Source organism: Anser anser (assembly GCF_964211835.1).
Source record: "Anser anser genome assembly, chromosome: 6".
In the NCBI taxonomy this organism is placed as follows: Eukaryota; Metazoa; Chordata; class Aves; order Anseriformes; family Anatidae; genus Anser; species Anser anser.
The window spans coordinates 23053275-23078066 of record NC_139726.1 but is presented as its reverse complement, the minus strand read 5'-3'; the positions used below and the strand labels follow the sequence as shown (position 1 = coordinate 23078066).

The 24792-nt window shown below is 38.1% G+C and overlaps 1 protein-coding gene across 2 annotated transcripts in view; it reads left to right on the top strand.

Annotated features, from left to right (window-relative positions):
- LOC310901799 (uncharacterized protein) overlaps positions 1–24792 on the top strand; it is a 143060-nt gene that overhangs the window by 80019 nt on the left and 38249 nt on the right. The window contains exons 9-12 of one of the 2 annotated variants that reach the window (XM_083842200.1): positions 7855–7894; positions 8373–8473; positions 19752–19906; positions 21303–21512. The gene's annotated coding sequence lies outside the window, so the exon portion shown is untranslated. Of the gene's footprint in view, positions 1–7854; positions 7895–8372; positions 8474–11211; positions 13619–19751; positions 19907–21302; positions 21513–24792 lie in introns of those variants that run through there. The other variant, XR_014586169.1, reaches the window with a different exon arrangement.

Genomic DNA, 24792 nt, shown 5'->3' with positions numbered 1-24792 from the left:
GGTACTGAAGCCTAGTAAAGGGGTTATTTGAAAGGTCTTAGAGAAAGTGTCAGACTCAAGCTCAGATGATAACAATATTGTAATGATAGCACTGGACAATGAAGTGCTATGATTGCCCATACAGGCCAGGAAGATTGCATGTGGATATTGAGCTCCAGATGCCAGTTTACAGCAGTAGATTCTCAAAAGCAAACATGCCACAGCTCTAAGACCACTCTTTGTCAGAATCTTGAAGGCATTTTTTTCCAGTGTAATGATCTACTTGTGCCTTTGCTGTTTTTGCTCTGGTGTTAAGGAAAAAAAAATAGCAGTAGGAGCAATTATTGCAGGCACCCGTAGAAGATGCAAATGGTGAAGCAGTGTTATCCCTGATCTGTGACTTGTAGGTTAGAACAAGATGTGCAAACTAATTTGCTTAGTGTTGAGAAGAAAATATACAATAATAAAGGAAATAGCTGGATTTTAGCTTAAATTCAGAAGTAGTTGAGGAATCTGGGTCTGATATTGCAATGTGAAGTCATGTTGCACAAAATGGGACTGGTTTTATAAATAAATGTGAAAACATTTTGCATGGTGTAGCAGCTGAGTAGCTGGCCGGTGCAGAAATTGTGAGGTTCCAGAAGGAATTGCAGACCATTCAGATCATTCATAATAGCAGTACCTGTGCCTGCTGTTGAGCAGAATTAAAAAGGAAACATCTTCCTTATTCAAAAAAGCTCTTTTTTTCTTTTTATTTTTGTTTGTTTTGTAGAATATAGCATTTAAATGATGGAAGGGTTTTTGTTTTGTTTTTGTTTTGTGATAGGCAGCAGTTCAATGCAGTTCAATCCATCCTTCCCCCAGCAATATTCATCAGATCTCTCATCTAGTCCCTACAGCCTACAATTTAGGCTGGCTTTTCAAGCAGCAGAAATTGCACTATTTACTGCATCTCAGAAATTATCATTAAAAATCTGACCAATTGTTTTCCCAATATCAAAATGATCTTGTGGTTTATTTATTCCTGGATACTTTCAGGGCATTGCCTCTTCTTTCCATTAGATTATTTTTGTAGCTCTAATCTATTAGTTGAATCTAGTCTAACAGAGATGAGACTCAGTTTTACATCTCTTCTGCATTTTCTGAGGAATGAAATTTTACAAACCAAGATAAGCCAGTTGAGGTTTAGAAGCAATTCAGACTCCAATCAGTAAGAAACAAATATGGCTGAATCATGATCACTGCCTGGAGAAGCAAAAGAGATGACAGGAAAAAATCTTCTAAACCCTGCATCTGGTTTGATTGCCAGCAGATAAATAGCCAAGGCTGGAATAACATCCAGCCATTGCTGCTGTGTTTTTTTTTCTTTTTTAATAATTGTCTTGAAGCAGTACCATGTGCTAAGATAAAGTCATTTAACAGTAATTTAACTCCTTCTGATGTGCAAAATACCAAAGAACTAATACTGTGTGCTTATAGTTTGTAAGAATTTGTATTTCTGCAAAGAAGCAGTAGTCATAAATTGAAAACTTGGAGAACAGCAATAGAAAAAGACATAAGATGGGCACAGACCACCCAAAGTGACAAAATTTTGGCACTGGAGATCACTAAAGATAACTTCTGGTTATGGCTTAGCTTAAGCAGTTTTTAAATACGGTGATGCAAACACTACATGTGTTTGCATCCAGCCATATCCTCAACCCAGCTTGGGCTTCTCAGAAAACTACCTGATGATATGCCATGCCATGCAGTGCAGCTAGATTTCCTGCTAGAGGACTAGAAAAGTGTGGCAATACTGGAGGCTAGGGTGAATTCTAGGAACTTGCTTTACAGCTGCTATTTTTTAGGGGACTTTATACTAATGATATCTTACTGCCTATTTTTCTCAGTGAAAGGGATTTGGGGTTTGTTTGTGCTCACTGTAGGGTGTTTGTCCTTCCTCTTCCAGAGATGGAGAAGGCATGCCCAAAAGCTTGCTCAGAAATAGCACTTTAACTCTCCAAATCTTTCCCTTTCTACCTTTCCTGACACAGTGATTTCATAACACACTGCATCAGGACCTTGCCTAAATTTTGACAAAATTAAGATACCATGCCTGAACTTAGGGTGCAGCGACAAAGCCCCTACCACTGGTGGAAATTACTTAGTTTGAAGACAGAGAAATAACTTCAGGGGTGCAGAAAAGACGGTGCCAGTAACCAACAGTAGGAGTGGGAACAGCTTTCAGCCAAGGAGCCAAGACAGAGTGAATGTGAGCTTGGACAGTCCTGGTGCGCTGTGAGCTGTGCTAACAGATACATTACATGGATCGACTTAATAAAGTACGTGGATCCTGGATGGGCTTTGGACTTCAGTGGTCATTACGATTTCTTTGCTGAAGTCCTTTATGCTACTAATGAAATTTCCTAAGAAAAAACAAACAACAACAGAAACAAGTGCTACACTTAGCTGTCCAAATAATCTGTTCTTTTAATTCTTACATGTTTTCTGGATTTCTTGAACATCTAGGAAATGTGATAGGTTTCAGTTGGTTGAGCTGATAAAAGCAATGAGTAGAACTGAGTCTGAGTTAACATATGCTGTGCGAAGTTTAAACTCACTTTTTAAAAAACATCCCTACCAGTCAACAGAAAATAAAGGCAAATTATGCAGCATCCCTGTGCATGTTTATTCAACTCTACTAATATATATGTTGTGTTTTATTGTCTGGTGGGTTTTCTTTGTTTTGTGTGTGTTTTATAATGGTTTTTGCTTTTTGGAAGGCAAGGATTTGCTTTTATTTCCTTGCCAAAATTCTTTTTTTTTTTTTTTCAGTTTCATGTTTTGACAGAAAATCATATGTGCTTCTGGGAAAATATATTTCTTTGATCTGTTTAATATTTTATTTGGATGGTAATTTAATGCTCTTTTTCAGTACACTATGTTTTACAAAAGGCAACCAAAGCCACTTGCAGATTTTATACGTCCAGAAACAGGACACCAATATATCATTTTTGGCAAGAGTTCAGTAGAAAGAATAATCTGAAACTCTGTGCCAATGTATTCAAGTATTTGCTGTCCTAAACTAAAAAACCTACTTGCTTACTATACAGTAGCCATCTGTCATTTACAAAATGACACATCCAATTTAAAACTACTAGGAAACAAAATGTTTAATCAAAATTTTAGGAATGCTTGGTAACCATGAATCTTGGAGGCCTAATGACTTCACTGTAACAGTGCTATTTCACTGACAAGCCATGTGGTCCACTGCAGAGGACACGCAAGTCAGCTGTCACCTTGGGCAGGATGCTTTACTTGTCCTTTGCTCCTTTTTTCCAGTCTGTGGAAAGGAAACAAATATTTTACAATTTATAGGCAAGGTATTGATGGGATAGGAAGTTCAAGTAAGTTACTTATATCTAAAACTTTCATTAGGTTTTTATTATGTCTGCTTGCCAAAGATACTAGAAAACGCTATAGACTTTTGGATGTTAATGTTTAGCTTTATTTTATGGCAGAATTATGTGATGTGGTGGGATTTGATAGGGTAGGAAACCTGTTTTAGTTGCATGTTGCAGTGACATAACTACAAGATATGAGTACAGGCTGCAGAAATAGCAATCTTAGTGATGAAAATCTTGGCAAAAGTTTTGTATGAAGGTTGGTTACCCCTGGATCATCAAACTCAGTCCTCTTGTACATTAAATTTTGCTGTATCTTTTTTTACTCATGTATTGTACTTGGTTTCTATTATCACCTTAATTTTTTGAGTTAGTTTTGCACTACATATATATACAAAGCAAAAGAAAAACCCTGCCCTGAGGAGTTCAGCCTAAGCAGATGAGACAGATGGAGATGTGAAATGATTCACCCAGGATCACAGCAGAAACAGGAGGCTGGTCAGAGATGAAGGTCTACAAACTCCAGGTGGACCCAGGGAATCAGCTGCTTTGGCTCTTCTGGCTCCTCCTTGGAGTAATACGTCCCTCCAGCCAATGTCCCATCTATGTCCCTTCATTTCTCCAGAATAGAAAATCCAATGTGCTGTGGATATAAAGTTTTAAATATGAGTTTATACTGGGAAAATAGAAATGCCTGATGATAAAAAACAGAAGTTGTGTTATATTCTGGGTGTGTGTTTCAGAAGACTGGGCTCAGATAGTATTGTAAGCTGTTGTTTAAATCATGCATGCAGCCAAGAAAAATGTTAAATCTTTGTTAGCATCTTTCCTTTATTACGCTTTAGTATTTCCCATTAACAGTTGGTTTTTAAACATGGTAAGTGAATTCTATACAGTAGTTGTGGAAAGCCTTGCAGATAAACAAAACAAAACATAAAAAAGATAAAGCAAATAACGTCTGAAGACCTGAAAAGAGAAAAATTGGATAATAAACATTCAATCAGTCTGAGGTATTTTGTAAATCAGAACACTTTTATTTGGATATACTATTGTTTAACAGCCAGTTTAAATTGGGACCAGCATCCTGATTCTGGACAGCATGGCTTTTATTGGAAGTCCCTGCCACTTTTAAACATCTTTAATACATTTTAAAAATAGAACTGTAAAAACCAGCAACCAGACTTCAAAGAGAAGACATGTTGTGCCAGAATTACGAAGCTGGTGCCGATTTTCACTGGTTGTAAAGCCTTGGGAGCGCCTTGCAGTCCGTCCCATGATGATGAACGCCAGGAGCACAGGCGGCTGGCACAGAAGCACCCACAGCGTGGCATAGCCTTCAGGAGGGGATTGGGGTTATATCAGGATTATATACTGCATATAACCATAATCTGTGTGAGGGTGCTAGAAGAAACATGCAAGATGGGGGGGATCAATTTTTTGTATGACTCTGTTTTATAGGTGATACTTTTTGTGTAGGGAAGGGAGATGCTCTGCTGGGTTAAATTGTCACTACCCAACTGGAGCTCCATGACCCTGGGTTGAGAACTGCAGAATTAGCCCTGAAGTTGATGTTGTTTAGACATGCATTGGTGGAGGATTGGACCTGTAAGTTTTTTGACTCTGGCAGAGTGGTGGAGGCACTTCAACTGCACTGCTGTCCTGGTCTGTTAGATACTGAGCTCCCCGTGTTTCCTTCAGTAGGCAGCAAGTGAGCTAAACATGTTCTAGAGAAGTTTTATCCTTGTTGGTAATCAGATTACTTCTCCAGACCACTCCCATTACCTGTCTGATTGTTTCTGTCTTCCACAGACAGGTCCTTTAAAGTACCATAATTCATCAGCCACGTTGCCTCAGTGCTACCAGTGCTATACCTCCTTCCCAGGAGAAGTCCCATGCCGGTGTGTCCATACACGGGGTCCTTCCTCAGTAGCTCTTGGCAGGGTGTGTTCAGCCCTGTCAGCATTGTAGCACGGGAAGGTATTGCTGCAGCACAGCTTCAGAAATCAGTTTGAAGTGTGAAGGCTGCGACAACTGGTTTATTGCTACCTCTAAATAGGCAGGGATGTGAAAGGGACTCTCCAGTGACATATCTGCAGAGAATGTTCACCTGGGAATGGGCTAATTGCACATTTGATGTCACTGCAAACCCACCTATGCATAACTAAAATGAGCATGTATCTGACAACTGCACTGAATTTTTAAAGAAATTTAAAAATACGGTGATTGTAGAACTCCAGGGCCCAAGATGGGTCTGCTCGACACTGAAAAAAATATTTATTAAAGATAGGATCTGTATTGATTTTTTTGAAAATTAAGACATGAACATGTGCTTCACTAAATGTTTAGTGAAAAAGCTTCTGGCAGAATGTAAATTCATGACTATGTTAAGAGTATCTCTGGCTATAGCTTTTGGCATGGGCTCTTTCTGATTTTCCTGTTAAAGAGAATTACAATTTGTGTTGTGTATTAGCATCTAGTCTTCAAATCCATAGGTGTTTGTTGACACCCTATGCAAAAAATAAATAAATAAAACAAAAAGGTTCCTGTGGGTATGTTGTTCCTGCATAGCTGAGCTATTTGATATTTCCATATGACCATCGTTATGGTTTCAGTTCCTCTTACAAAATTTAAATAAGGTGCCCAAATAGCCTACAGAGAACCCTCATAGTTTTTTTTTTTTTCTTTAGTTGCCTTGTCTAAAGGAAGTCAGCATTGGTTACAGTTGGATTTCTTATTTTTTATTTCCCAGCAGTGCTGTATTTGTCTAAGATTTCTTTGTCTTAACCAATTTAGAGTTAACTCTAACGCTACTACTGTAATGCTGGAGAGCAGGTTACCAGCTGCGCTCCAGAGAGCTGGTTACACTATGCAATGCCCTTTGTAGCCATGAGGAAAGGGAACCCAGGTTCCCCTGCACAAGGAGATTCACTCCTGATGGTGCTGACCACACAGGCAGCCCCATCCCCTAAAGGCTCCTGAGCTTGCAGGCTCTTAGAGCTGAGTGCTGCTGCCACACACCGTGTATCTAGATCTTGGCAGGGGCTGAGCAGTCTTGGAAGAGATTTCTGACTGCACACTCAGCAAAAGAGCTCTTTAGGGGAGGAGGGTGAACCTTACCGAGTCCTCTTCGCTCCCCCACGGAATTACTGCAGTGTTCTCTACATGGGACTGCTCTGGGATATTAGCGCTGGATGTCAGTTCTTGGGCTGCCTTATGCACCTGAGGGTTTGCACATTAAGACTCTTCATCAGTTACAAGCAAAGTGTAAAGGGCAGTGGACTGCACCAGGCACTGGGAAGGCCTCTGGAGTTTCTGTTTTTCACTGGCCTCTAATAAGTTGAGGCTAAAACCTCTGGTTTGAGGAAGAGGCCAGTAGAGAATTTTACAGCTGTAGACAAATAACTAAAAGGATTTGGCTCATTAAGCATTAGCAACAAATTGCCCAGGAATACCTGAATATATTTTAAAAACAAATAAAGCGTAAGTTAAATACACAGAGGATTTTTCTTTCACCAGAGGATAAATTTTCTTATCTCTTGCTAAAGGCCTGCAAGTGTTAGCTTTAATGGAGTTCAGGAAATGTGTGGGAATAGATGTATGCAGCTATTACTTAGGCAACTGTTTCGTCTCTGAAAGGATTCACTGCCTTACCAAACAGAGGAGAAAAAAATAACGTTTTCCTGAGATCGATGGGTGATCTTAACTTTCCTCAGAACCCCATGACTCTGTATTTTTCTTTTCTGAAGAAAGCAGATTAATAAACAGGTGATGGACTTGAATGAGACCATTCCAGCTGGTCAGCATTCACTTGCGGTGGGACTGAGAATGCTGGATCTTGGTCCACTCAGTTTGTATCTGTCTTTTTTTCCTATGACACTCTGTATTTTAAACTGAAATTATGACTTTATGGCAGGAATCTTACACATCCTCATTCAGCTGTTAAAATTCTGCTCTGATCAACATCAGAGAAAATATTTGTGGAAGAAATAGAATATATCTTTCTGTATGAATTGTGATGATGCTGTTAGTCCCTGGAAATGACATATTCTCTGACATCTGGTATGTGACAACAGGACACTTCTTGCCTACCAGCATTGGAGAGTACCCTTTCTAGAATGGTTCAGCATAATAGAAAATTATAAAGTGGTGAGTTTGCGTAATATATAAATGCTTGAACAGTTTTACAACTACTTTTTTGACAAGGTTTCAGACAAAAAAAAAAGAGAAAGACGCTTAGTGTTTCCATTCAAAGTGTTAAAAAAATTTATTCAATGAAATTAAAATATATGTATACAGTCGCTCTTTCACTCACTCCTGATAGCATTTTAAAAAATATGCAAGTTTAGGTAATTATGAAACAAATGCACCCTCCCTTCTGTCTCCCCTCTATATGCTTCATGGAGTTCTGCAACTGCATTACATTACTAGTTTTATACACTGGGCATACTCTTCAGGCATTTTAATTCATTCAGCTTACTTTTTGTTCTTGCAGAAAGCCAGATTCAGTAAAGAATGCACTGCAGTTTACACCAGTAAGTGTTACTTATGTATACACTGGATTTAAAAATAAATAAGGATAATCCTTATGGCTTTAACAGCCAATATTAGAGATTGATACAGTTTTTACTATAGAACAGAATATTGCCAGTATAAACTCAGTCAGAAGTCTGAGTCTTGGACTTATTAATATAAAAGTTATGCTCCCTCTACAGACAAGCATATAAATAAACACAAATTATTTATCCCAGCATCTTGGTTCATTTTTGTAAGAAGTAGAGCCCTCTCTATAACGTTATTTGTTTCAGCAGTGTTTTCTGGAATGCTGCTAATCACTGTTTGTTCTTAAGGTAGGTAGGAATTAAAAGAATATAAAGGTGCCAAAACTGAATGGAACTGTTTGTTCTATTTCTAGTGATTTAATCCTTTCAAATCCAAACTTTTTGGAAACTCTTTTATTTGTCAGAAATTAACTGGAAGGTACTAACAAACTGTTTCCTCTCATTTCACTAGAAAACTGGAAGAAGTCTCTAACTTGAGGAAAACTTGCATTTCCATTTGGACAGATTCTGACTTGCAGGAGAAAGTAATTTCACTGCACTTGGGAAGCTCAGGTATGATGAAGGTCCTCACAGAGCACATGAATTTAAGAATGATCCTGGCTCCTATTTTTAAGTACCAGTGTTCCCCTGTGAAAAGTCATAGATGTCCTGCAAACATTTGTAGCAGCTGTGGCCTAAATATTGTTAAAAATTGGAGCTCCCTCTGCAACGGTCCTACACAAAGTCTATAGCAAAAAATGAGATCTGTTACAGGGTAATGACAGCATTAGTCTTTATTAATAGGAATTGTTTGGGGGAAGCCAGGGAGCAAGGAAGGAAATTAATAATAAGAAAAAAAAAGAAAAAAAAAAAGAGTTAAAAATGAAAGATTCGTTTCTGAAGTACCCTAAACCCCCTTTCTGCTTGGTGTGAGTTTTCTTCTGTGATTTCACAGGAGGGAGAAATACCTTACACAGGGTTGCTGTTGCCAGTGTGAAAAAAGCTCATGTTTTTGCATTTGTTTTGGAGCCTGTTTGGTGAATTTCCTTGAAATCAGCAAGGTTTGTGGAGGTCACTAATCTCAGATAATTAATTCTGGAGTTAAGCCAGCTGCAGGGCAGCTTGTATTTCTTTTAAAGCCAGCACTGCAACACCATGAGGGAGGGATTTGGTGACAGGTGCTCTGATGTTTGCTTCTAAGAACTGAATTTTGGGTGTTATATAAGAAAAGAATTCAAGTTAGATCCAAGCTAGAGATAGATTTACCTGGGTGAGGTCTTTATGACTGGGCTCCTTGGGAAATGATACTTCTCACTGATGAATGCTCTCTTATATGCAGTGGTAAAGTGAGACTACTGCTTGTGCTGTAGGTTTAATTTGACCTGGAGTGAGTCTCTTTTTTCTTCTGAAAAGGCAGAGATTCTAAGCACCTCGAAGTTTGTGCTTTGTCTCTATTTTTAGAATTATTGTACACCCTTAAATGCCATTGATTTTTGGATTAATTTATGCATACTAAGAATCTGAGGATCTCTCCAGAGTCTCAGATTACCCGAAAGGAATCTACCAGAACAAGAGAGATTTTTCTGAAAGCACTGTCCAAGGGTGTCTGACAACTGTTGAGAGGACAAGGTTGGCATTCTTTTTCAGTGGAAGCTCCAAAGAAAACCTGTTTGCAGATAAAGTTGTTGTCAGGTACTTGTGCAGATGACAATAAAGAACACAAGCGTGTACATCAGATACAGCAGATTGAGAAAACATTGCAGAACAAACTGTCTGTTATTGGTGACAAATTTTAACGGTACACCCATATGATGGTGTATCACTACACCAGGATATTTTCTTATCACAGAAACATGGCCACTTTGTAGTGGATCAGACTTGTGATGTTCTCGCTCCAGTCTGCCTGGTTTGTGGTAACAATCTTTTCTTGGTAGCCTGCTGGTGGCCCTGGGATAATCACCTTTGTTAGTTAATTACTTCAGGGAGCAAACGTGGGATCAGATCATTTGTGAGTGATTAGTGGGTCTGGGCGTGCTAGGAGGCTGAGCACTTTTTACATGTGCACAAACACACACATGGAAGGGGAAAATTTGATCTTCAGCTCCTCTCCATCACCTATTAAAATGCCTGACATTCTTGTAGCAAAAAGCGTGACTTCAAGGCCAAAGCGATGGCTGCTTTGCCTAGTGTTGGGCATGCATAGTCAGTCATGCACAAGAGTCATTTTGCTTGCAGAGTTGTGTGGCAAGTCATCATGGCTGTTATTTCAGAAGGTGGAATCGGACTCGTTAAAAATCTAGGTCTGCACCTTAAGTCACCATATGGATATCACGAGAGTCTGTTCATTAGCTTGCCACACATATATTTGACCCTCTTTGAGATTTATTGAATTAGGGAGCTTCTTTTAACTGTTTATAAACAATAATGAACCTGAATTCTTCAAACTTTTTCTTATGTCTGGGTGTATACAGCGTGCATTTGTGTTGTAATTAGTATTAGTAATGCTGAGGCATACGTTATTTTTGACATTCCTAATTATGGTGTAGTTAATGTACTAGCAGTATTTCTGTTGCATTAATAAACAGTGTTTGTTTCTTTATAATACATATCAGTTTGGGTCTGAATACCCATGTATGCAAGTTTAAAATTCAATTTGTACCGCTGTATTTCCAAGCAAAATACTTGATAGAAAGTCAACAATTAGGCATGGTAGTAGGCACATTTAGCTTCATATATGGGACAGTTGATGTCACTAAGAGTTACAAATGGTCTTTGCATGTATTTAGCTTTGTGTTCAGGACTTAATATTTAAAAGGTTTCTATACATGTTATATCAATAGAAATATTCATATATGAAAAGTTAAGTGAATGCATAAATGTCTTTGCAGAATTGGGATGTAATTAATTGGAATGTTAAAAAAAATGTAAGGTTATCTATTCTAAAAGGGTGCAGTATTAATGTTTTCTGGCTGTAAAGCTGGTTGTACAAGTGCCACTTTCACGAACAATTATTTCTATCTGAAAATGTGGATATTTTCTAGAAAAATCCTCAGAGGCTCGTTGAATAGATTTTTGCAGCTTTGGCTTTCAGTGTGAAAATTTGCTGTTATCACATTAAATCTCATCTAAGTGAACAGTAGCAATATGCTACTATTTCAGTGTGTATGAGCTTAGTGGCAGATTTTTTTCCTCAATAGCCAGGAACCATTTTCATGTTACCTCATTGAATTAAAAATATATTTAAAAAAAAAAAAAAGAAGAAGCACTTTTTACTGTAGTGAGCCAGTTAGTAATTGGTATTTATTCTTAAGAGCAGGGAATTAAATGCTCTGCTAAGGAAGTCTGGAGAAGATGGCCAAAGTTGCACTGTCAAGAGCAGAGTTGTGGTGAGGAGCCCCGTGCTACACTACTTGGGTGTGCAATTTTTATGATCTTCAGTCAAACAGTGCTATATGAATGAAATCTTGTTATCTCGTATATAAGAAAGTAATAATAAGATTTCCTTTTAATACTTATTAGTCAGCTTCTTAAACGGCTATTCTGAGGCAAGCACTTCTCTCTGGTAAGTGCAGAAGATCAGCCTTCAGGAAAGTATTTCCTGAAAAACAATTAGCTCTCTAGTTTTAGGAGTGGGCAATCAATTGTTGTGCGTGTTGTTGGTTTTTTTCTGTTTTCTTTTGGTTTTTTTTTGCAAAAATAGGTGGTGCTATATTCTACTAATTCTGATCTGAGGGGATCTGTCTGAAGTGTTGGCTGGGCATTTGAAATACCTATGCATTAATGATATGAGCATTGTTGTTTTTCTGCTAATATCTGGGTGTGTTAGACCTGTGATCTGGCCTTTCTATAGTTAAAAACTGAATGGAGATTTGACAACAGTGTTCTGTGTTTAAAATATGGCCAGCTGATGATAACAGATACTATCACTCAATAGCTACTACTCCATCCCTGCATGACATATTTATGCTTGTTGAAATGAATTGTCACTTGGGTTTAAAAATATTCTATTTGACAACATCATTGTGTTTCAAGATGTGTTTAATTCCTGTAATACATAGCAGTAGATAGAACATGCTATTCAAGATAAATTTAAGATGTCCTGAGCCCCCTCCTCCTGAAAAAAAAAAAAAAAAAAAAGTTTTCCAGAGTGTGATTCTTTTGAGGAAGTTTTCCCCTAAATCTAAGAAATAAGCACCTATTTCCCACTCCATTGCCATTATTCCATGAGAGCTGGTGGTGAGCTCAGGATTATGAGGTGCTGTGCAGATCTAGGATTTGTCTCAGAGACTGCCCCTTAGACAAACAAAACATATTTCCTGGGAATGGCCAGGGTTGTGGAAGTGGTTACCATTCATTCTCTTACTCAGGATTTCTTTCTTTTTCTTTTTTTCCCCCAATACCTGTACTGTTTCACTTCCATAATTTATGTAAAGAAAAAATTGATTACTTGATCTGATTACTTATTTCAAGCAATCACTTTTATGCCAACTAAATTTTAAATAATTTCACACATTTCAAATAAAAAAAGAACTAAATTTCAAAGGATTAATTCTTGAAAAATATTTCAAAATCATAAAAGTTTTCAGAAGTGTCAATATAATCAAAAGTGCTAGTATGCATTTCTTCAGCTCACATAAATTTAGTTATTTAATTTTAGAAATCTGAAAAACATAAGATACAAAAGAACTGCTCTCCAGCTGCAACTCTTAATACAGATATGTAACATTGTTGTATAAGCTGATTTGAGCATGCTCAGTGGGTTTTAAAAATTTAGAACCAGAGCACAAATCCTCCAAGGGACTGAGAACCTACATTTCATATTTAGTACCTTTAAGTCCTGTTTCAACAAATGGAAATATATCCTGGTTCGTTCACAGTTTATCTTGTTGACAAAACTGCTTTTTCCATCAGAAAATGTCAGGTCATCAAAAGAGATTTTTTTTTTATGGCCATTTTCCACTTGAATTAAATGTTGTCAAAAAGATTTTGCATGGAATAGGATTTTTCTTTAGAGCAAAAGGAATTAACAACATTATGAATAAGATGCCCACTGAGGAGTTAGAAAGATACCATTTTATATCTTGCTTGACTTGACTCTGCTGTTTTTTGCTGTAATATTGAATAGAAATCAGTTTCAAAACCTCAACAGTTTTAACAAAACACAATTATTTTTCAGCCCACTCAGGGTTCAAGGGCTCTGGATAAGTGCAAGAGGTATTCTCAAGCTTGTAATACAGGACTGAATGTGTTTATTGATGCCCTTGAGAATAACATTGTGCAACAAGAATTGGTAAAGTGAATAATCAAAAAGTAGAAATATCTGAATGCTTGTACTAAATTCTGTATACGTATCCTCAGACTGGGCTATGGGTTTGATTGTAAGTATTGTAAACTAACTATTTCAAAATGAATTTAAACTTGATTGAATCTCAGCATGAAGATGCCAAAATTCAAATTGATTCATTAGCTGACCTGAATTCTCTGATAAAATTTACTAGCTTGCACAAGCAGAGGATTTATTCTGAATGATGTTCATGTCGTTAACAGGAACTACCACTGGCAACATACATGTAATTAGAGCCAAAAATAAACAAACAAAACAAAGCAGTTATTTGAAAACAAAACAAAACAAAAGCTCTGTCAGTTTAAAATAATTTTTTGTTGCTGTTGTCATCACCTTTCAACCAGTATAATAGCCAGAAGGCAACACAATGGAAGTTTTTGTTGAGCAGAGTATGCTTGCTTCAAGAAGCTAGTGTGCCAATAGAGGCACACATCAAGTGAAGCTAACATACTGGGTGAATTATGTGTCCCATCACACCAATGACTGCAGAGCTATAAAACCACCCTAAGTGTTCTAGTTACAATCAATTACATCATGCTTTAATCACATTTTAATGATGTATTAACCAAGATTTCAACAGCAATTAGTTTAATGGGTGTTTGCTTTTTTTAAACTATTTTAACTGTGGTTATATCCAGTAAGATTTAAAAAAAAAAAAAATAAAGCATTGATTGTGACCTCTTTCTTCTTCAGCAGTTTTGTGTGATGGGACTGAAGAGAGAGATTTTTCAGTTACTAAGCATTCACAAGCCTTAAGTAATAATGTGTTTGACTTTGCCGTGCAATGATATCCTGTGAGATTTTCTCATCTAGAAAGCTTCTGCAAAATATAACATGCTGCACATGAGATGGTTAATGCATCTCCCCTCTTTCAGGGTGGGAAGTATTATGCTGCCTCTTAATATTTAGGCAAAAATAAGAGAAACACAGAAAGAAAAATTGTTAATCATACTAATTTTTAATAGAAGGGTTTAGAGAAGTTCCATGGCTCTCCATGACATTTTCACTGATGCACATTTTCCTTATAGAAAACTGACAAACGTCTCTGGGCATCCAGTTCCCTGTAAAGCACTCCTAAGAATATTAACAGATAAAGAAAAGAGATTTCACAGCAAAACCCACATAAAAACCCATATTAGGAATGATACCAAACTTAAAGAATGTTGTAAAATGAGCATGGAAAAATGTACAAAATGAATTCATGCCCATTTACATGCTTTCAGTCAGGCTACCAGATAACAAAGCCTCTGTCTTTGTGTTAACACTGCAGATTAGGTCAAGTTTTTACCCCTCTGAGCTCTTTTCCTGTAAATGACGGGTTTTGATGTGAAACAAGCAACATGTCAAAGCAAGTTGAAAGATGTAGGCATTTTATGCCATGTCACAATGACAGGCCGGTGAATATTTGGGCCATTAGGGGCTTATTAGTGAATAAATGACCAGATGGTTCAGTGATGCACAGAGATGGACAGAACTGGATGCTACTAATCAGCACTGTCTGTACTTGATGTCAAATCACATGACACAGTAACCCATGGATACCGAATAAAAGTTACCATTAGCAAGTCAATTTGATATCTGTGTGGTGTAAACAGACTTATAACTGCACTTCAGAGCTGCCTGTTGTTAAGAAGAAATAATGGTAGAGTATTTAAATAAACACACGCTCCTCTTATCAAGTTATGATAAATATAAATAGAATTTCAATTCCAAAGACCTCCTTTTTATTCTGAAGAGGCTGAGGAAGGTCATTTACATATTAGACCATCTCCAAAGACAAAAAGGCTGAACTGGAAATGCTGTAAAGAAACACGAGACACTTTCTTCGAACAAGATGGTTAGCAACATAAAGTGATGCTTTGTTTGTGAATTTGTCACAGAAATGCAGACTTGGAGAATAGGACCTGCTTTCTGGGGGACTGCTGCTTGTGTCTTGGTATATTTATTCTTTGATTTTACCGATGTTGATATATGTTCACTTGCCACTACCTTAAATTTTTCCCATGGGTTTTTCAAAATTTATTTCGACAAACCCTTGTTAGCAAGTCATTTACAAAGCATTGCGCTGCGGTTAGAGGCTTCGGGTGTCTGGTAAGGATCTGATCCAGATGCAGGACCTGATCCTGAATCACTATTGCAGGAGAGGCAATGCCAGGCTGCATGTAGGGTGTAAGCCAAGGCTGGAGCGATGGCAAGAGAGGATGCTCCACAGCTGCACTGTGTCAGTGGGTTTCAAGGAAATTTTGTCTGGAATTCAGTGCACTTGCAGACGGTAGAGGTATGGGCTGCATCCTTCTCTCTGAGCCCACGACAATGTGCCAGTAATACACATTCTTTAGGCAGAGATGTATGCATTTTTGAAGCACTTATTGCTTCTTTCATATGATTCTTCATAGCAAATGGGAACAAATGCAGCGTTAGGACCAACAATGTTTGACGATGTACTAATGTGATTTACAAAGTGTTTTAAAATGTTAGAGAAAATTTGCTTGAATTTTTCCATCTGAAGAAACAGTTGTAAATGCATGTTCCACTTTGTCTCTAAGGTCAATGATGTTAGTATATGTATTTTATGTAGTGGGTGAATATGTAATAACGTCTGGTGGCTCTAGCTATGTTTAACCATTAGTTCCCCTTCATCATGATTCTCTCTTGTGCACCTCCTTTGTGGAAAGAATATGGAATGAGTGTCTTTTGTATGAATGGTCACAGAAATTTGAAAACATGAAGTTCCTGTGATTAAATATAGAATCAGATTAGGGATTAGACCTGTCCTGTAAAAGAAACACTGTTACATAAGCAATCAAAAATATGCTGATACTGTGAGCATACAGCAAACTCAGATTAGCACAAAATACACAAGAACGGATTAAAATTGTGGAATACATTGTCTATTTAAAAACCCCTCTTTTAAAACCCCATGCATGCATTTTTATATGGAAGATATAAAGTTAATAAAATAGTATGTGTTAACTACCCAATCTTGTACCTCAGAGAACATATGCCACACTGCTTATACTGCCATAATAATCGCTGCAACATTGTATTTTTACAGTAATACTTTTAGCTGCATCTGATCCAGTGATCATCTGAAGATGCCTGAGTATAAAAATACTAGGAAACTGGACATACGTCTAGGGACCCCTTGGCTGGAATTCACAGTTATGGGGTGTTGTGAAGAATGAAAATCAAAATGGGTTGGAGAAGTATATGTAAGGGACTGAAAGTGTTGTAGAAGTTGTTAGGTGTGTATTGGCACATTTGTGTCGGTGACTTCAGTACATTTTTCTGATATTAAATTCTCCACTGATGTAATTTTAAACTCACTCTGTGGGAGAAAGTGCTTTATATCTTATCCCTTTTCCATTCTTTCTGATCCTAGACCTGAAAATGAAGCATGCCTGCAAGCTTTAACAGAAGTCTGAAAAATGCAGTGGTCTACCCAAAAGTTTCATTTGACCATCCCTGAAACCTCAAACTGCATTTCAGTCTGAAATAAACTTTCAGTGAATCTAGGATAACTTTACTGATTTGAGTAGAAGCAATTATAATCTTGGTAGTTTCAGCAGAGGGTGAATTAGTTTATTCTCTGCTTCTATTTAAAAAAAATAAATTCTGGAGTCTATAAGGAGCTGAAGATAAGTGTCACATGGACTCTTGTGGCTTTAAAAGATTTCAGTTATAACTTGATAAGTCCTATCAACCAAATAAACATAGCATTTTTAAATAAAACAAAGTAGCATTCCTTTTTAATATTTGATCTTGAGTCAAAGGGAACTCTGCTGTTGGGAGCTGGATCAAACATCTAATAGCTGTGATTGAGGTCACTAATGAATGCTTCTTTAACTATATTCATTTATTTCCTGAATACTTTGCTTTAAATGTGACCAACATGAATCTGAGGAGCAGGGGTTACTGCATAGCAGATTGATGCTGTAGCAGCTTTCCCATTCTCCTTGAGATGGACTGCTTTATACCTATGGTTTTCTCTTGCTTTGCATAGACAGTTGACTATGAATTGGCAGTCCGGTTTAATTCTTTGCAGAAGTCAAGACATTCAGAGGGTACTTTCTGAAAATAAGGACCTAGTTATGTTTTCTGTCAATGGCATTGTTATTTTAAAGTAAATGCAACTTTCTTGGAGAAGCTATACCTTGTTATAAGGATCTTGTTTAAAAAAAATATATAACATTTGGGGATGGAAAGTTTTTATTATTATTTTTAAGCATTTCGTGGGAAAACTTTCTGTATTGATATATGTAATATTTGTATGACACTACTAAATAATTTTGAAAAGACTTGTAAAATAGTTGTTGTCATGTATTGTGGCAATTATAGCAGTTAATAGTTGTTGAGTGTAATATCCTTTAACTTTTGGTTAGCCCTGAAGTGGTCAGACAGTTGGACACAATGATTTTTGTAGGTCTCTTGACCTGAACTATTCTAGTTCTAAAGGCCCTCAGGCAAAATCAAGAGAAATACGTCTCAAACCTGGGTGTCTGCAACCTCACTTACAAGGTAGGTATCTGACAAATGGATTGTAAAGGAAGGATTAATGTGGATATGCACTCAGATGTGACACGATGTTTTCCCTGTGACTTTCAGGATTGAATGTGTACACTGATCTCTTAGTGCCAGCTGAGAATTGTTCAGAGTCATTAGAAGGCCCCAGAAGACACTTTTCCCTCTCCTGCCTTATGGCGACAGCTTTCCATCTCTCCCGTACAGTTCAGGTGGAGATTTGCTCTGCGGCTTGCTGGAGCAAGGACATCCTTTGCTGTTCAGTTTTACTAACTTGCCCGTAACTCAAACCAATCTAAAGTAAAATACAGCAAGTAACATATATTTGAAAGCATATCATGTTCTCCAATTCAGATAAAAAAAACTTCCCTTCACTGTACAAAAAGAGATTGGGTATAAAACATTAAAATGTATTTTTTAATATTTAATAGATACGGAAAGCCCCCACAAAGCAGTCACTTTAAAATTTTAGTTAGTAATTAACTAGCCAATAGCCAAAGATTAGACAAGTATACTGGAGGACAAATCTCATGATGTACTAATAGCTTTGGAGAAAGATTGTAAAAAACATTTTAAGTAAATGTGTTAAATTGTGAGTCTTAGAGGACATGGAGGAAAATCTGGCAGCCTGCTTAAGGGCCATTTCTGTTCCCATTGAATTCAATTGGAATTTTGACATTGCCTTTTGCTGAAGAAGCGTGACCCCATATTTAGTGCATTACATTGAATAATTGCAATGTACCTGCAGAATGACAATGAAAAAAAATGATGTCTTTGACCTGCTGCCTCTGGTGGCTTTGTTACAAGCTTGCTGAGGATGCAGCAGCATCACATAAGCTGCTGCTTATTTACTAATTAATTTACCTGTGTATGTATGAATAGCTCTTTTGCAATGGTTTCCTAGCAATTCACTTCTGATATGCATCCTTTGTTTTCAGTGACAGGATGTGTGGGTGACTGGGTGTGCATGACCATGGGCTTCCCTGTCATCAGATGTTGGGATAATTTTCATGATTACCTGTTCTTTTAGCAAATTAATTTGAGTAAGTCTCCCATTTGTCTATACCTTCAGAGGTTTGGGATTTGAGTCAAACTCCTATCAGAAAAGCAGAGCAGCTGATCATTACATCTCTATTGCATATTTCAGTTCATTTTGTGAAGTTTATGAAGGAAGATTTTGAGCACTTTTAAAACAACATTGACTTAATTCTGCCATGACAGAGGGAGCAATAACTGGTGTAACTAATCCAGCAACCTTTCTTCTAATCATCAAGCCCTAGTCAGGAGACTATTTCAGTATCATAACATGCATACGTGTGAGTGTAAATGTGTGTATGTGCACCAGGTAAGTTGCAGATAGGGAACATATAGTGCCTTCTGGTTGTATGCACTTCCACTAATGGCAGAAGAAGCATGAAGACCTGCTGCCTCCACTTTACCTGGCCCAATAAAGCAGCATTTAAACTTCTGGTAGTTAAAATAATTCAAATGAGGAAGGAATGTTCCCTGCTTCAGGTGCTCAATCTACGTACTGCCAAGTGGTGTAGCTTTGCATGCTCTTGCAGTGATAGAAAGCAGCCCATAAATGAGTGGAAGAAAGTCAGTCTTTTGAGAGAAAAAAGAGGAATTCATGCTCCCAAACAGCCTCCCATCCTGTGAGTGCGGGGTGAGAAGTACCTTAGTTATGGATCCCCAAAGCTTCATGATATCTCATGCAAGAGTACTTCAGCAGTGATTTCTGGCATTGCTGTGCTTCACATTTTCCAGAATAATAAGTTTCAGTATCAATTTTCACCCAGGCTGGGACAAAAGCAGATACCTGAAAATATCAATTTCATAGAAAATAAATAAATAAAATGATCAACTCTAAAAGAACAGATGAAAAAAAATCCCTATTTTCTCTTTCCTATCTTGTTCTTGTTCTCTATCCTGTTCTGCCTTTTTTATCTCCTCAGTCCTGAATTTATTTTCTCCTCAACTGACCAGGAATCATCAAGAAGCAAGTCTGACTATGGAAAGGTGTGATGCTCCCTTTCTCAGTCTCCCTGGGCAAAAAGACAAGCTGTAAGTGTGAAACATCTTCTCAAGGTGGGTAAAGATAGGACACCACCAGGAATCCCTGCTTTTGCCACCACTTGCAGGTGAGAACCTAGCGCGCTAACAAAACAGTCACCTTCTTTTCCTAATATTGCCAGTTCATGTTGGCATTCACCTTTCCTGACAAGTTCTCGGTTGCCAGCTGCTAAAAGAGAGAAGAAGAAGAGAGGGGATTTTCCTCCCTGTTAACGGCGGAGATGGTGCTGTTGCAGTGCCCCTTCTGAGCTGAGCCCTCACCATGAAGCAGCTCCTTCACGTAGACAACCCAGTGCGGGGGGGCGTGAAAGGCTTACTCAGCTCTTCATGCAAATTTGTTGTCCAAAGACAAAGCAACCAGACTATCCTTGGAAGTCTGATAAATTAGATGCAAAGTAATTGTTTCTATCAGGCATCACAGCTCTTGAAGGATAGACTGAGCTATAAAAGGCTCCTCCTTCCTCACTCCATCTTTTATTCACCACATGGGTAACACATCCTAATGCCAGACTGCTTTACGATTTATTAGCATACCGCTTTCTTTCAGCAGGCATTACTAAAGAGCTTCACCTGCTCCAGTACTTCCTAAATAAATTGAACACATGAAAACAAAAATTTTTATCTGAGAAGATTTGAACTTCTCTGAATTTTTATTTTACATTTCATATGTTTAGTACATATATATTTTTTATATATACATACATATATTTTTTAAATGTTCAATTGCTATGATGGACACTCTCATAGGGGTAGCATTGATTTCTACCTTTAAATAGCTCCTTAATTCAGAATATATTAATGTTTTAGGCAAATCTCAAAAAATTTAAATGTTGGCCTTCATGTAGATACCATTTCTTTCAAATACTTATTTAACTGAACCAAAGAAATATCATCATGCATTCAGTCTTATGTGATTATAATGTTTACACAGATGAGGTTGACTTTTGGTTATGGGTAGTATCACAGCCAAAAACTAGCTTAAAATTCTGATTTATAGTGAACAAGACATCTGACTTTTAAGAAGAATTCTTGAAGTAATAAATACTCTTAACAACAAGTACAATAAATCTTTAAAAAAGCAGCCATATATCTAGTGGCAACTTATGTTAAATATGACTAATAACTAATAACTTCACCTTTTAAAAATTACTTATGTTTTTCTTATCCAAAAAGGATAAGTAGGGTTTTCCTACTCTGACAGAAGAAGAGGTGTACTTTTTTCGCAGCTGGAGATGTCACATTAATGTTACTACTGTTAGTAAATATTTTTTTTTTGCACAAGCTGACTACACTCCCCCTATCAGCAGAAACCTAGACATTGTTTCTGGGGGCAAAACTTTTTTTGTGATTTGGTCAGATTCAAGGGAGGAATATGCTGTGTCTTCCAGAGGTGATGATGATGGGAACATGGAATATGACTGAAAATTAACTGCACTTTTTTTTCCCTTTTGAATTGCAAGATAGAGTGAAGAGCCTCTACACTGTTCCACATGCATCCAAAAGCAAGTTCAGGCTTCAGAGGAATCTGCAGAAAATATAATTATGCTGCTGCATTTTAGAAAGGTGAAGCTACGCAAAGCAGCATATTCACCCACCCTGTCTGAAGCAACTAACTTTGTTCAGAGCACTCTGGAGATGCCAGCAGCCATGCAGGAAGCTTATCTTCATACACAGGTATGCACTCTTGATGTCTAATGGAATGTGGAAAAGAGGGAAAGATGCTGCCAGTGGTGGCATTCTGTTACAGAACAGAGTTGTGAACCTTACCCATGATTATGAATGGTTTTCATCGCTCTACTGAAATGATTGGGAAAGGCCAAAGAAATACAGGGAACTAAGATGTGAAAAAAGGAATGCATAGTTTTGTTGTAGAGCAGATGGAATTCTTTTGCTGTAGTGCCTCCTGTTCTCTCTTCCTTCAGTTGGACGTTAGTGAGTCCTTACATCAAGTCCATCTTTGCTTACATTCTTTTTCATAGAATAATTAGCTGTTATCAAAATTATTTTTTAAAGTGCTTGCCTATGATATTTTGGGCATCATCTGTGGGTGGACAGTGGAGCTGAATAACAGCAAAGTTATTCTTTAAGGTAGAGGGGAAAAAAACTGTATTTTTTTTTTTCCAAGAGAAAATATGGAATCATATTTAAATTCAGAGGGATTTTGAGACTGAGTTTTAAAATCCTAGGGTATATGTGTGAAATAATCTATCAACTAAAAGCTATGGGCTGGTCAGCTGACCTACAACCCCTGCTACTCTGATACTCTCCAGTGTGTAGTAGTATATGATTCATATGCACTTATTTCTGACTGTGTTCATCTTCAAAATAATCACTTCATTCTAGATAAATGTATTCAGTGCTATGACTGCTCCATCCATCATATTAGGTAGGGTTGTGCAGCTGAATGTAGTTCTATTCCAAATAATGATGGTCTCTAATATTTTCCTGAAAATGTGGGTAATTTATTATCATAGGCTAATTATGCCCAATACGGCTGCAGGCTGACATTTATTGTGAGAGGTGGGCTGGAGGGAGTCAGGAGGCATTGCGTTGTCACCAGAGCAGTTTCTGGGAAGGAATTTAGCTGCTTGTCCAGCATTTCTGCCAGAGCTCAGGGAAGTGTTTCCCTCCCTGCAGAGCCTGCTGAATGCATTCTCTTCTCTCCCATTTTGGACAGGATTGATGGTTCCTGGTACTTCTCCCTGCTTAGGGATCACAAAGGCTCCTCCTTCTCTCCCCACATCAGCTCCTGGGCAGGAGAAATGCAGGTGCTTTATTTCAATGGCAGGCACCTTCCCACTGAAGCTAGGTCAGTCGCCGGATTTGCAGGCCACACATTCCTGCACCCATGGCATTGGTTTCTTGCCCAAGTGGCAACTTCTAGCAATTCCTCCTCCTCATCTATGAATGCGCAGATAGGGGATGCAGAGCAGTAAAATCCTGGTTAATGGCCTCCTTCTCCTCATCTGGGACGGGTTCAGCCCTGGGCCTTCCCAGAAAATCTCAGGTCTAGGAACTTCCTTCAAGATGTGTTCTCCCAGGCAGAAAGAAGAAATGTCACCCAGCCTTTCCATCGTACATTCACCTTTTTTTCTGTGTGCTTCTCTTGCATTGTTGCTCTTTGCTCAGAAATTAATAGCTGAGCAAAACATTGTTTTAACTCCCGTGCAATATGTTTTTGTTTGTCTTGGGAATTACTCTAGAATAGCTCTATTTCCTCCAGAGTAATGAAGTTTTTTGTTGTTGACCTGGAAGCGAAGAGTACATTTATTTTTTACTATCTATGCATGAAATAGCTCAGTTCTCTGAATTCTTCTTTGATCCCAGTTGTATAACATTTGTATTTCTCTTTTTCTGAATGTCTCACCACTGTGACCAAAGTATCACTAAGAATTTTATCAGAGTCTTTCCATAATTTTGGAAACTTCTTTTAGGTCATATCTTTGGCTGTTATTTTCCAGGGAGAATAATTCAACTCCCTTAACCTTTTCTTACAACTTAGATTTTGGAGACCTGATATTATCTTTGTTGCCCTATGGTACATCCTTTGCAAGGCAGTGCTGTGCTTTCTGCATTGCAGTGCCCAGCCCTGCAAAGAGGTCTGCGTAGGGTCCAAACAGGTTATAGCTATTAAGGATCTTCTCACACAAGAGTGTATCGCCGCTTGTTTACTGCTCTGTCCCCTTGCTAATACCACTTCATATCTTGTTTGCCTCTCTTCCTGTTACTGTGCACTAGGTCAATGGTTTCAATGATTTTTCTACAGTAATTCCCTAAAGCCATTGACTATGGTAGAGTGCCTCACCTAGGAAAGGGCTTGGACATTTCAGCACCAGGGAATTTATGCTGGGCAGTCCTGGGGAATAAGGAAATCATATTAGTCAAAGTGCTTTCAGACAATATTACTGTTCATGAAAACAACCACTGCAGAGTGCATAATGATTCTGGATTGCAGAATGATATTTTGGGCCAGGGAATAAAAATACATCAAGTCAGTGATTCATTTTGACAAAAAACCAACCAAACAAACAAACAAAAAAAACCCATTTGCCATTATTGTTGGTTGCCTTTGTGGAGCTGTTCACAAGCAGCAGGAGCATCAGCAGAGAGCACAGCTTCTTTATTAGAGGTGCAGTTCAGAGGGGTGCGATTTCGAGGTTCACATAAGGTGAGCAGCCAAGACAGCAGAGAGCAGTCTTTGGTCTGTTAAATTGCAGAGATGTTCAGATAACTAGACAGTCAGCAACTTCTGGGCCTGTGATTAATTTACTGAGAGTTTGGACAGGATTGTTCATTCTTAAATTACTTTTGAAGGCCAGAAATAAGCTGGGGGCTTATAAGAATGTTACATGTTTGTTTGGGGGGTATGGGGCTTCCTCCTTGATTTCGTGATTTGCATTGGAAAACAAAAAACATAATCACTTTTTAGCCTGGTTAAGTATATTCATCTAATTATTGGAGTTCAAAGGGTTCGCTGCCATCATACACAGGTTGCACCACAGCACCTGCAGTCCAGATCCATGTCTGGATGACTCCCTCATCTGGATACTGACCCAGTTCCCCTCTCCACCTTTGATTGAAGGTAAAACAAAAACAGGCAACTACCTGTGAAAAGAAGGCAAAACGATTTTCAGCAAAATTACAGGAAACGTGATTGAGATGGTGTAAAGTTTAGGGAGGTGAAGAAGAAATAATCAAGGCCCAGTCAAGGCCAGGCTGGATGGGGCCTTGGCCAACCTGATCTGGTGGGTGGCATCCCTGCCTATGGCAGGGGCATTGATGTTAGATGATCTTTAAAATCCCTTCAAATCCCAGGCCATTCTATGATTCTATACATTCCTATGATGGAGAGCCCATATAGTGTTGTAGTGTTAGAAATGACCCTCTAAGGCTACTCCTTCCTTCCTCAGACTGCAGAAGTTAGCTGTGTAGCACTGGGCAATGCTCTTGACCT